This window comes from Lepidothrix coronata, unplaced genomic scaffold (genome assembly GCF_001604755.1).
Source record: "Lepidothrix coronata isolate B3197 unplaced genomic scaffold, Lepidothrix_coronata-1.0 Scaffold106, whole genome shotgun sequence".
Classification (NCBI taxonomy): domain Eukaryota; kingdom Metazoa; phylum Chordata; class Aves; order Passeriformes; family Pipridae; genus Lepidothrix; species Lepidothrix coronata.
This window is the reverse complement of record NW_016690286.1, coordinates 2,541,932-2,555,938: the sequence shown is the minus strand read 5'-3', so window position 1 is coordinate 2,555,938 and position 14,007 is coordinate 2,541,932.

Here is a 14,007-nt window from a genome sequence, read left to right as displayed (position 1 = left end):
GATTTACTTCTGAAGAGTCAGCATGACCTTTTCCATTTTTACAGATTGGAGTTGTTTGACAAGATCAATGAATATATAGATAAGAGCAATTCAGCTGATACAGTCTACTTGGATATCCAAAGACTTTCAGCAAACTTGTCCCTTGATTCTTCATTACAGGCTTTTAAGGGAGTCAAGCAGCTACATCATGAAGAGGAAAGTCATTGCATGATAAAAAGATATTTAAAAGATAGGAAACAGAGGAGGGGACTGGAGTAATTCTGTAGTACTGTGCAGTGCAATCCTTGCTGTCGAGGTGTTCATAAGCACCGTGGAAAAGGGAGTAAACAGAGAGGAATGTTTGTTGACAATAGCAAAATACTTATGCTGTTAAGAACAAGGGCTGACTTTAAGAGTAATACTTAAGTAGTACTTTATGAGATCTAGTGACTAGACAATAAAATGGTAAATATGATGTAGTGTAGATAAATATAAAGGGATACATAGGGGAGAAAAAGCAATCATAGTTGCACAGCTAAAATAGCATACTATGAGATGACGATTGGCACTCAGGAGCAAGATCTTGGGACTTCTTTGACAGCTCCATGAATATGCCAGCTCAGCACTCAGTAGTGGTAAAAAACCCTAAAATAAAGTATTAGGGCATCACAGGATGGGAATAAAGAATAAAAGAGGGAAGAACGTTATGCTAGCATGTAAACTCATGACTGACCCACGTTATGATTAGTCTGTGGGGTTCAGGTCTTATCAGATCAAAACTGGTACAGCCAAACCAGAGAAAATTCATGGGAAAGTAATAAATATGACCATCTTCAATCTCTGATCGTATACAGAAAGCTTCAGTTTAGGCAATTACTTTACCAGGACAGAATATCCCAGTCTGAAAGAGAGACAACTTAACGGAAGTAGTCTACAGCATGAAGAGTGGCTTAGTGAGGATGCTCAGAAACCAGTCACTTCTCCAACACAAGGGATGGGGGCATGGAGCGGTGTTAATACAGAGCCACAATAAGTTCACAGGACATTGGAGACACTCATAGATGGGAAAGCCTTTGGTAGCTAGAGAATACAAACCTCACACCTATCTCAGGAAGTTCCTGACAGAAAGTAGCTTGAAATTGTGAGAGTACAATTTTGGATATCTGAAGGAAACTTCATGTAGCTTCATCCTGCTCTTGCTCTTCACTAGGCATCCACTTAAAGCAGTGAGAGGATACTGAGCTATCTCAGTTTTTTTGTTTGAATGGGTGTGATTATTTGTGTGCTTTTATGCTGTCAGCACACAATCAGAGTGGTTACTCCCATCCTACGCTGGGCTTTCCTGTGCAAAAGTCCAAACCGGGAGGACCATAACCTGCACCACAAACACATGCTCATGCAATTGCACCTCCAGCCCTGTCCATCCCTGCCACTGCCATGCAGAAGCAATGGCTCTTGACACAAAACCAGAAGGAGAGAGAGATGGGGATTTGCTGGGCAAGAATAACAAAAAGAAGGGGGCAGCTCCTCTTTAGAGTTGTAACGAAATGTTAAAGCCTGCCTGGAGAACACTGCCTATGCACTTCCCCAGCCTTTCCCTTCCCCAGTCCCCTGATCCATGCTGTGATCTGTCAGCAACTTCCTCCAGGTAGGTGGTGGCTGGGGGGTTCCTCTCTTCTGCCAGCAGCTAACAGACCTAGGACCTAGCAGTGCCGGGTGGTCCTTCTCACCCAGGGTCATGACGAGTCCACCCAAGGGTTACTGAGCCTGGAGGATAAACATGTAATAAAACCCAGAAATAACACAGTGTTGTCAAGTGTAAAGAAACCTTTCCTTACAGCAAGCTGTACTGGCCTCGCCCAGAGGCTGTTGGCAAGCATTAAGCCTTGAAAGCCAGCCCACTAGTCACAGCCCAATCCACAGGGTGCTTGTCCCATCAGAAGATTTGAAACAGCAACAGATAATGTTTGCATACTGGCTTAAGCCCCTTTATGGGGCCCAGACCAACTACACAAAATCTACCGTTAGAAATGGTCTTTAGATCAACGCATCCTTGCTCTTTTAAGGCCAGCTCAGGCCAGTCCCAACCTCAGCCATTTGAATCCACTCCACCTTCCTGCTTTGTTTCTCTTCGGGCTTATAGAGAGTGCAGTTTGAATACTTGAAGTTCTTTATTGGCACTATTTTACATCTTATTGTAACAACTCCTGAGGACATCAGAGATCCACACCCTACAGAGAGTTTATTTAAAACTTAAACTTAAGTTGAGCCAAACTTTCTCTCTCTTTTTTTTTAAGGTACTATTCATATTGTAATGGAAACATATACTGAAATCGGAATTTCCATTCTCCATGGAAGCAAAAAAGTGTGAGAACTCACATGGGAGTGCCTGTTCATGTGAAATACTGAGCTTCATTTTCAGTCTCAAGTGGTTAAAACTAGTTATGAAGTGATTCAGATTAGCAGCCACGCTTGGGGTACTTATCTAATTGACCTAAGCTTGGCAAGCTTTTCATGTTTCCTCATCAGTGATACTGCGCTGCAGTACTAAGGATGTAGCTTAGTAATCATAGGTCTAATTAAACCGAAAAGTACTTTGGTTTTTATGTTTTTGTTTTCTCCAGAAGAATGGAATCTTCCCACATGAGAAACAAAACTGATGACATCAAGGATTAGAACTGACCTAGCATTAGTTAGAGGTGTTTTGTGTCTACATCTTCTTGAAGTACCCGAAAAGACCCTATGCTCAAAACCAGGCTGCCAACTTCTCAGAACAAAAAATACTTGGCAGCTCTATCTGTCAGGCAGAGGGACTTTTCCCTCTTGCTAAAGCAGTACTTCTGATTTAGAGCCCTGCAGCTGGTTGAACTGCAGCCTCTCTGAAAAGAGAGAATGAGAGGGCATAAATACGCTCCAGCAGTTGCAACATGGCTCTGAGCCCTGGAGAGAGAGTTTATTTCCACTTACTGTCTGCCAAAAGCCTCTCTCCTGTCAAAACACAACAGATGAATTCACAAATTCCAGATTTATGTTCCCTCAGATTTGTGGGCAGGTGATCAACTGCAATCATCCTGCAAAAGGCTAAAGAATAACCACTATGGCAGCCAATTCCTGAGCTAAGTATCCTTGAGCTCTCTTCTGTTGCAGCCTTCTCTTTTTATGTTAGTTCTGTTGTCACAAAGCCTCTTACTCAGTCCACTTGATTAGTAACTTCTGTGAGCCCATAACAGCTTCCTATCCCTTCATGCCCAATGGATTAGAGCTGGCTTTTTACCTTTCTTCTTCCTAGAAGCCCGGCTAAAGGAGGAGAAGAGTTCTTGCTCTCGGTGTTGAAGACAGTCTTCTAGACAGGGATTTTCTTTGTTCTGTCCTTTGCCAAGGAAAGAGCAATGGAAGCTGCTGGCAGTGGTGGTGGTGTTTAAAGGGACTGTATCTTAACAGTAATGGATTTTTTTAAACTGAAAAGATATATTCATTTTATGGAAGAACATATGCTCACAGTGGAAATGTGAAATATTTCGTTAAACTCTGAGCATGGAAAGCTACAAAATAGTAATTTTTTTATTTTTTACTTGGTTAAAAAGTTAAGATTTCTCAGAAAATAAAATCAAGCAATATGCCAGATGCACTGTCTGATCAGAATTTCAGTAACAATTTATTCCTTTCCTTCAAAGGATGGTGGAAAGCTATGATTTTTAGCTTACGCAAGTTTAACAGGTTGTAGGTTGCTCTGACTATAAGTATAACTTCCTGAGGATTTTTTTCACAATACGCCTCATTTACATCTCTTTGTAAAGTGAGAAGCAAGAACCTCTCATTAACCATTCTTGCATTTAAAAGCATATTATAAACTTAGTAATGCCAAAGTCATCCTTCTGACAGTTGTATTTTTCTTAAATCAGTCTTTAGATTTAATACTCCTCTCATTCCCCTTACTTAAGAGTACATTCCTGGTTCTAAATCGGTGTGAAGAAGAAAATTGCTCTTTCAGAGGGAAAAGTGTGTGCATTCTTCTCTTTCCCTGAAAATCAAACACACAGCTGTACCTTGAAGTGCCAAGTCCTGCACTTAGGTCGCAACAACCCCACGCAGTGCTACAGGCTGGGGGCAGAGTGGCTGGAAAGATTCCCAGAGGAAAAGGACCTGGGGGTGCTGGTCAACAGCCAGTTGAACATGAGCCAGCAGAGTGCCCAAGTGGTCAAGAAGGCCAGTGGCATCCTGGCCTGTATCAGAAATAGTGTGGCCAGCAGGACCAGGGTAGTGATCTCGGCACTGTACTCGGCACTGGTGAGGCCGCGCCTCAAATCCTGTATTTGGCTTTTCGCCCCTCCTCACTACAAGAAAGACATTGAGGAATGAAGGTGGTGGAGGACTTTGAGGCAAGCTATATGAGGAGTGGCTGAGGTCTCTTGGTCTGTTCAGCCTGGAGAAGAGGAGACTGAGGGGAAACCAACTTCTTGGTGAGGCGAAGAGGAGAGGCAGGCACTGATCTCCTCTCTGTGGTGAGCAGTGACAGGACCCAAGGGAATGGCCTGAAGTTGTGTCAGGGGAGGTTTAGGTTGGATATTAGAAAAAGATTCTTCACCCAGAGAGTGGTTGAGCACTGGAACAGGCTCCCCAGGGGATTGGTCACAGTACTAAGCCTGACAGAGTCCAAGAAGCATCTGGATCACACTCTCAGGCACATAGTGTGGCTCTTGGTCCTATGCGGGGATAGGAGTTGGACTTGATGATCCTTGTGGGTCCCTTCCAACTGGCGTATTCTCTGATTGTCTGATTCTATGAGGTGCTGGAGCTTGTCCAGAGAAGAGCAAAAAAGCTGGTGAAGGGTCTGGAGCACAAGCCTTATGGCGAGCAGCTGGAGCAGATGGGGCTGAGAGGTAACCTTAACACTCCCCAGCTACACGAAAGGAAGTTGTAGCAAGGCGGGCGTTGGTCTCTTCTGCAGGTAACAAGTGACAGGATGAGAGGAAATGAACTCAAGTTGCACCAGGGGAGGTTTAGATTATATATTAGGAAATTTTTTTCATGGAAAGGTTTGTAAAGCATTGAAACAGGCTACCCAAGCAAGCGGGGGAGTCACCATCCCTGGAATTGTTAAAAAAATGTGTGGATATGGCACTTGAGAACATGGTTTAATGATGAGCATGGTGGTGGTTCCAGGTTGACTGTTTGACTTGGTGATCTTAAAGGTCTTTTCCAACTTTAATGATTCTATGATCTTTCAAGTGTTGCTTTTGTTTTTTCTCTTAGTGAAGCTCCTGCATGCTTCAGGCTTTTTCACCCCTTCTGCCAAGCCAAGACAGGCATCAGGAGTGGTCCTGCCATTCACAGTTCTATCAGTTCTATTGGCTGCAATGTCTGCTCATGCTTTTCTTCCTGGGTACTTCAGGCTTTTTTTGTCTCTTCTAACAGAAGGACAACTTAGAAATGTTAGCTTTCAGGCAGAAGTCTTTGGCTGAAAACTTGGGTGGGTTGATTTTTTCCTGCAAAAGTTCACCTGTGAAGGGGTTAACTCTGATGTGATACACACATTTTCATCACCCTTCCTGTAAAAACTGAATATCTTTTATGGCCACACATGCTGAGTCACACTTTTAAAGATTTTATTGTAGGAAGTTTACAATATCATTCTTTAGTTGAAATTCTTCCATAAAACATTCAGGCCATACTAGGTGCCTGATCACTGCTTATTAGAAATGCAAGGGATTAGATAATGGGGTATCTCGAGAGGAAGAAAATAGCTAAATGCAATTATTTTAATTCTTTCCATTTCTTTCACCCCCACTTCTTATTAAATAGTTTCTGACTACAGGAAATGAAATTCTTATCTGTAAATTGGCTTTCCACAACACAGATTTCCATACATCACTGAATATGTTGGCTTATTTTGCATTTATATCAGGAAAAGATCTGTGTTGTTTTGTATCTGAAGCAAAAGTCCTTCTGGGTACTATATGAAGAGCAACCCATGACCAGGAAGAGGATTTTTTCAACTGAAATGATCTTATCTGAAAGCCAGGGTTTTCTCAGATACTGAGCTCAATTTGTGAGTCTGATTTGAGGAATCCAGGTAGAGGTAAAGACATTCCCTTTGCTTTCATTCAGGTGTTTCATTTTAACCATGATGGTGATGAATTTGTGTTCATCGTGCAGCCAAAGTTACCCTGAATTCAGAGCACTCCAGGCAAACAAAAGATGCTGTCAAGGTCAGCGTAATTTTACCATGTGGTAATAGTAGGCAAAGGTAAATTGCTTTCTCCTATTTCAATCTAAATGCTAAGTGCTCAAGCACTAAAAATTTATGTTACTCCTCTACCGAAGAGGTGCCAACCGGGATAGCAAGCACATTGCAACTTAGCCAAGAAACAATGCCTTAGCAGGAACCCAGGAAAGGAGTTAATGCTGCACATTCCCCACAATGGGTTTGACTACGTACTGCTCTGACTGTTCAGCCCTTCTGTGAATCCTAAATTCAGCAACAAGTCTAAAAAGCGCTCAATGTTTGCATTTCTCGTGATGAGAAAAACCACAATTGGGGGGAATCTGTCTCTGTTGAATTTCTTTGGATATTTGATATCCTTTCCCTAACAAATATCTTGGGAAAAATGTAAAAGCTAAATATCTCATTTACCCAAGTTCTAACACTGCAGGCTGCCAGCAGGGTTGGCAGCTTTGTTTGGGCTGGGTGATACAGACATGGGCATGCTGACATCCCGCCATTTGAGTCAGCTGATTTTTTCAAAAGTCAGTGCACACATCTAATGCAATATGAGCAAATCAAAATGCCAATTTCAGCTGCAAAATTAAACACAGCACATAATAAGAATCCGGAAGAGATGAATGTAACCAGGAGCCATGAGAGAGAGATACATAGATACAATGTCTATAGGCACATGAATTTGCATATAGCTAAACACAATTAAGGGGAAAATGTCAGTATAAGCTGTACAAGTGGGAGGTGGACTCCTTAGCTGTGAGGAGCTGCTGCAACAAGAAGCTGGAAGATGCAGTATTCTCACACATGATTCCCAGCCAGTGGCTATGAATGTGCCCTCATGCACACAGCAAAGGTGGACCGTAGTCTCAGAGCACCAAGCTTGTACATATTCCTAATCACCTATTAAAATGCATCAAGCCAGGCAAATTTCTGCTTATATGGTACTAAGCTCATGTAAAAACTGAACATATCTGCCTTTGAATAATGAACACAGGACACTGCCAGGATGCTCAACCTCTCTTTCCTAAGCAGCTATGTCCCCTGACAGTGCTGCTGCATTTTTCATTATGATATTCTGCACATGAGATTTTACAAAAAAACTTATCACTTTGTCCCTGAGGCTTTTGCTCTTCGCAGCCTTTTATTTTCTCTATCTTTCTCTCTTTCTAAAATTAGTTGTGGCTTTCTATTCCCCTTCCTCTGCTCAGTTACTCATTCCTTCCTCTGTTGACTGCCTCTCTTTTTAATAAGATTTGGGCTTTGTTTCCGTGACCCTTCTTACACTGTTTGACCCAAGTGTTTCAAAATCTTTTGCTAAGTCTATTCTCAAAACATGTAGAGATATTTCCCCTATTTGAATCATAGAATGGTTTGGCTCATAAGGAGACCTTAAAGATCATTTTGTTTCAAACATCCTGTCATGGGCACAGACACCTTCCACTAGACCAGGTTGCTCAGAACCCCATCCCACCTGGCCTTGAACATTTCCAGGAATGGGGCATCTACAACAACTTCTCTTGGGAAACCTGTTCTAGTGCCTCACCACCCTCACAGAAAAGAATTTTTCCTAATATCTAATCTCTTAATCTCCTAATCTGATCTTCTAATATCTATTCTCTTTCAGTTTAAAGCTATTGCCCCTTTTCCTTTCACTACAGGCCCTTGTAAAAAATCCCTCTCCTGTTTTCTTGTAGATTCCCTAGAAGAATCTAGGTACTAGAAGGTGCTATAAAGTCTCCCTGAAGTCTTTTCTTCCCCAGGCTGAACAGCCCCATTTGACAAATGAGAGGCTCAGTGTTTCAAGGCTTGGCTGTTCAGATGTAGAAAAAGCTGAATTTGATGAGTATTTAACTGCCTCAGTTCCTTCATGCTCCTGGGCTGCAGGGGTTTCCTGGGATCTTCAGTTTCTATTCCACATGAAATTTTGACATAAGTGAGGAGATAGACTTGATACACTCTGGTGTTTGGGTATACACTGAATACTGTGTTTGATCACCTACTTACGATTTTTTGGTTGTTGTTCTTTCTGAATATGTACACAGGAGGGATTAAAAAACATATTTTCAATAGATGGCAGTTGAAAGGAAGATAAATATTTCATATCTGAACAAAAGAGACAAGAAGGTTGCGATGCTTAACAATAGGTGCCCCCTGCCTAGCTTAGATCTTGCCTTTCTTAGGCATACAAAGCTCTCTGTAAGTTTTGTGTGTGCAAACAAAAGAAATCTTCAAATGCAGCTGCATTGCATTATATGAATTCTTCAGGATCTCAAGGGGCAGCCTCATTTTCTCGGTAACAAATCATTACCCGGATTCTAGAAAACATTTGTGAGAATGAGACTCAACTCCTTAAATCTCAAGCATAAATAGGGTCTGTCCCAGGAGTGGAGAGTTGCTGAGGTTTGTCTCTCAGGAAGGCTCAGAGCATAAGGGAACCCCCCCCCCCCCATTAGCAAGGAGGGAAATGCTGACTGCTTTGAAGGAGCAATGGGGAGTGGGTAAGAAGGACTATTCAGTGGTTGTATTCATTGAGCTCTCTTAGCCTGTACATGTATGTTTGTGGGTGAGCCAAAGGGTGATAGACAGTCTTATTTGCATGACTTTACTATTTGGTGTCTGTGTTGGCAGGAGACAAGATCCACCTACAAGCATCACAGTGCTTTTACCCTTGAATATCTGTCCCTAAACTACTGTGTAACATACCAAATCCTTCACTAAAGATATTAGAATTTATTTTAAAAGCAATGCAATTTCACTGCCTAGTATTCCCTAATGGGATGAGTTGCTGAAGTTACTTGTTGCTATAATAACTGCAGTGCTAAATGGGCTGAAGGAGGCCTCAGTGGAAGAGCTCAAAAGGGACTCTCAGAAGCTGTTGGCATGTACAATGATAACAAGACAATAGCATTTTCAGAACTGACTTTGTTTCTATCACTTAAAAAAATCCTTCCCCTGATAAAGAGAGCTTTAGAATATTTCTGTATCAGATAATGACGTTGTAATGGAGATAAACCACTGTTGCATCCTTCGAGTCAGACTGATCTCACATGAAAATCAAGATGCTTGGGCTGCAAAACCATTCAGATTGTCCTGGATGACTGCATTTGTATTTAACTCTCAATTTCATGACTATTGTCGTAGGAGGCCAAGATGATCTGCTTCAGCCTATGTGAGAGCCACTATCACAGTGCCAGCAGGGGCCATGTTGTATGGCCTCTCACCCTCACAGGGGTGAGGGAGTTGCTTTCTACCCACACCACCCTGCAAAGGGCATGATCTCCACATCAGCCTGAGCCTGACTCATCTCCTGCTAACCAGAACTGGAGAAAGGGTCACAAAGTCATGGTGGCACATCTATCCAATTACAGAAAAAACACAACACAGAAGGCACCTTTGTACCTGTGGTCTGGAAAAACAGCCAGGCAAGGGCACCTTGTCACTTAACAACCTGCTGTACCCAGAGATGAATTGTGAACCTGGGCAAGGGTGCACAGACAGGCTATGGTCTTAATTTCTGCCACAGCCTCTCGCTGGGCTGTGGGTGCATCTTTCACCCCCTCTGCACCTGATTTTTCCAGCCATAAAAGAGGATAATATTTCTTCCCTACCTCCCAGGCATGTTGAGAGGATAAACATCTTGGAGAGATCATAGCTATTGAGACACCACAGTGGTTGGAGGGGACAGTGGGAATACAGCAGCACCAGAGATAGAAACCTGTGGGCAGAGATGTCTGTGCATGTTATCCCGTGGGTTGGTTTACTCACCCTGTGTGTTCAGACTCGATAGACACACACACACACAAATTGAGCACAGACTGGGTTATCTGCCCCACACTGGCTTTTACAGACACAGTTGCATAACCTACCTAGATATGGGTAACACATAGGGCAGCTTCTCAGCTTCTTTTTTTTGACTGCAACTTGAAGTGGGGAAATAAAGTTCTCCTTGAATATTTTTGCTTTTCCCCTGTTGATCTATTTTCTATTTAAAAAGCAACACTTGGTTTTTCTTATTTTCATAAAATAAATTATGTACTCCCTCTAGCGTCAGAAATTATATATGGGCTTCAACCATGTTTGATTAAATGTTGCTATACATGCTAAAGTAAAGTGCAATTTCATTTCTCCACATTTCAAGGTTAGTAAGTTATAGTGATATGTAGAATTAACAACAGTCCTACTTGTCGCTGCTTTGTCTCCTCAGCACTGCAGCTATAGAAAAGAAATATATTATTGAACAGTGAAATAAAATAAGTACTTGTCTTATTTATAAAGCAGGTCTTTGATTAAGGCTTTTTGCCACCCTCTTTAATTCCAGTTCCAAACTGTCGCTTTAAAGGGAACATCTGAAAAACCAAATTGTGCAAAAGAAACACTCCAAAGGGGAGAGCTAGAATCAGAAGAAAATCCAGAGAAGGACTATTGAATTTCAGCAGAGAATAAAAAGGAAGTCTCCTGAGTACCTTGGAACCTATCATGGTTTAATATGCTTTCCCAGATCTTCTTTTACCACAACCTGTGAGCTCAGTAACACAGGTCTTTAGGCTCTTGGAGCACCCAGGGCAGTTCCTTAGCATAGCAAGCCCACCAGGTTGAGCCCTTCAGCTGCACAAGGTGCTCACTGCATCCCTGCTTCTGCTCAAAGAGGGCCAAGGGCAGTCACACTTCAGGGGCTCCATGCTCCTCTACCCAGTTGTTTTGAATCATCATCGCTAGTTTTTCCAAAAGTCTGGGGAAAGAAGTGTCTTCTGTTGCACTCAAGAGAGCATTGCTAACTTCCAAAAGTGGCATATTGACCAGGATTTTGGATATCCTCCATGGCTTCCTGCTCTGATGTTGTTTTTAAATCATGGGTAGAGGTAACACCCTCTGTTTTCCACTAATTGGAAAAAATGAATGTCCCTGGCAGCTGGCCACCTGCAGAGACTCTGATTTTCCTGCCAAACAAGGTCACAGAAACACATGGCTTGGTAGTGTGAGCAGTGGCAGGTGGAAACAGAAAACACAGGAGGGATTCCAGGTCCAGGGGAGGCTCAATCCCTGTGTCTGGCTTTGGTGAGTGTTTTCATGCAGAGGTGGCTAAAGGCAAACACAAATACTGAGGCCATGAGTTTGGATGTCAGCAGGTGCTGACCACTCACAAACAAAGCTCCTTTCCTCCAGCCACCTAACCACTGATTATACACATCTAATTTTATCCACCCAGTCTGAAAGAACTATGATTACTCCTTGCCTAATCCTCCCTGTAAACATCCTGCCCACAGCCTGCAAGGCTGAGGGCAGCACAGGGTAGAGGCAGCAGGCATGCACAGTGTGAGAATGAAACTGCAGGGGGGAAGGGGGCATGCTGCATCCTCAGGGACAGACCATGGCCCCAGGTAGGTCTGGAGGAGGTACAGAAGGATCATCAGTGTTCACCTGGGATCCATATCTATCCGGATCTCAGCAGCTTCAAAGTCTGATCTTAGGGAAGCAACAGAAAATAGCAGACCTCAATGCTGTTGATTTTCTAAAAATACACAAAGCTATGCACTTAAAGTTGTGCCATGATGTGGCTGGCCAAACATTTTATGAAAAATATAGCCAGCACTATGTTGTGCATCACCAAATGTAGGGGCCAGCTCATCCTGCCTTCTCTTCTTCTGTTTGCTGCAGCCAGGGAACACATAGAGCCAGGCAGCAAGCAGAGATCACCACCATTGTCCACTACCATCTTCAGTGACCTTCTGGTTCTCCAGATCCAGCTCACATGGCTCAGCTGTTTTCTGCTTTTGGTCATATCCACCACCTTCCCCTTAAAACAAGATTAATTATTTGAAAGCATCAGGTACTGTACTGCCTATGGGAAGTTGATGCTCTGTACTGCACATTCACCCACAAAGCTGTGTGAACACCCTGGAGTACCCACCCTTGCCCACCTCCAGCCAAGCGGTTACCCTCAGTCAGGACCACACAGCTGCTTCCTTTAAAAAGTAAAATAAAATGAGTGATCTTCTTTGAAGGCATTGTGTTTCTTTACAAGTCACACAAAAAAAGTCCTTTCCCCGAACAGGAGAACAAGGAAGAGTTTCTTTACTACAAACCTCAACTCACTTTCATTCAGCCCTTGGCCCAAAAGCTTTCTTTCTCTTTCAGTGACCGCAAATACTTTTTCCAATATTTCAACATGACAACATTCTAAAGACCCTGAGGAACTATGGGGAATGCTTGGGGGTGCACAGCTGTAGGCTGAGAGGCAACAGAGAGAAGTTGTAACAAGGGAAATTCTGTCACCATGACACCCATGGTCACATATTGGAATATGTTGGGAAGAGCAGTTGTGCAACGTCTGTTCTGCAGATATTCCAAACTCATCCGGAAATAGTCACAAACCGTCTGATCTTTCTGAGCAGGAGGTTAGATGAGATGACTTCCAAGGGTCTCTGACCAAAATGACATCATTATTCTGGGTTTATATTCAATAAAATCACACAGCCATATTTCATATATTACTGTGAACCCCATGTGTTGCATGGACAGCAGAAGCATTGACTGAACGCAGACGGGACAAGAGAACAAGCCTCAGGCTGAACCAGGGGACGTTCAGATTGGACATCAGGAAGAATTTCTTTGTGGAAAGAGTTGTTAAGCATTGGAACCGACTTCCCAGGAAGGTGGTGGAGTCACCATCCCTGGAGGTGTTCAGGAAACAACTAGATGTGGCACTTAGTGAAAAGGTGGCGATTGGTCAAATGCTGGACTCGATGATCTTAGAGGTCTTTTCCAACCTAAGTGATTCTGGGATTCTGTAAACTAAAGATTCAGTGTGTTTGCCTATCCCCACCGGTATCCAGCCTTTTACTTGGCTATTCTCTAATATGCAGGGTACTTATCTCATCTGTGCTAAAACCAACTGTTCTGTTACTGCTCCACTAGAGGGTGCTTTAGCAATATAAATCTTAAATGCTTGATTTAATGCTTCATAATAGATGTCATGCTACAGAACTACTTTGCATATTGGAGACCAACAACTCTTTGAGACTCTCTGAAAAACTTGCAATAATGGATCCAGGATGCTGCATTTGTGCACGTGTGATAAGCATGCAAACAACACAAACTCAAAAAAAAAGTTAGGGGTCATAATTTCTTTCAATAGCAGCTGCCCTGCACAATTGTCACTGCATTTTTTTTCTAGGTTGCTGGTACCTGGTATCTTGCATCAGATCTCCACTAACACAGGTAAGAACCAGTCTGTATTCAGAGTTGCTGTTGACAGGATTTGCAGGGTTGTTAATTTTTGTGATTTTACTGTGAGTGTTCTGATACTAAGAGGTTTTGCTTTTGTTACTGTTTTTAAAGGACAGCCCTTACAGTATTCTGTTTGCTTAGAAGTATTAATGTTCCTTGGCACAAAAACTAACGAAAATATAGCCCTTCTGAAACCATCAGCAAAATCCTTGTGAACATCTGAGGAGCCATCACTGGCAGACAGGCTTAAGCTGTGACTCTTAAGTCTTCAAACTTAGAAGGCAAATACAAACAGGCCCTGTCCTGATAACTCTCCTAAAGATAACGGCTTCACAAGAATGGAAGGAAAATGTTCTCCTTTAGCTCATGTCATAGGAGTGGTTGCAGTGTATAATCTTTTCATGTTATAAAAAAATGTGATTGGTCACACAGAGTCAGACTGTTGGTGATGTTGCTACACCCAAGTTCTTTTACCTGCCATTATCTGCTCTGTTGCTGAAAATCAACCTGACATTTATCATCAGGTAAATATGGCAAGTGGTGGCTGGGGTATTGCTCAGGTTCACTCTACTGTAGCGTTT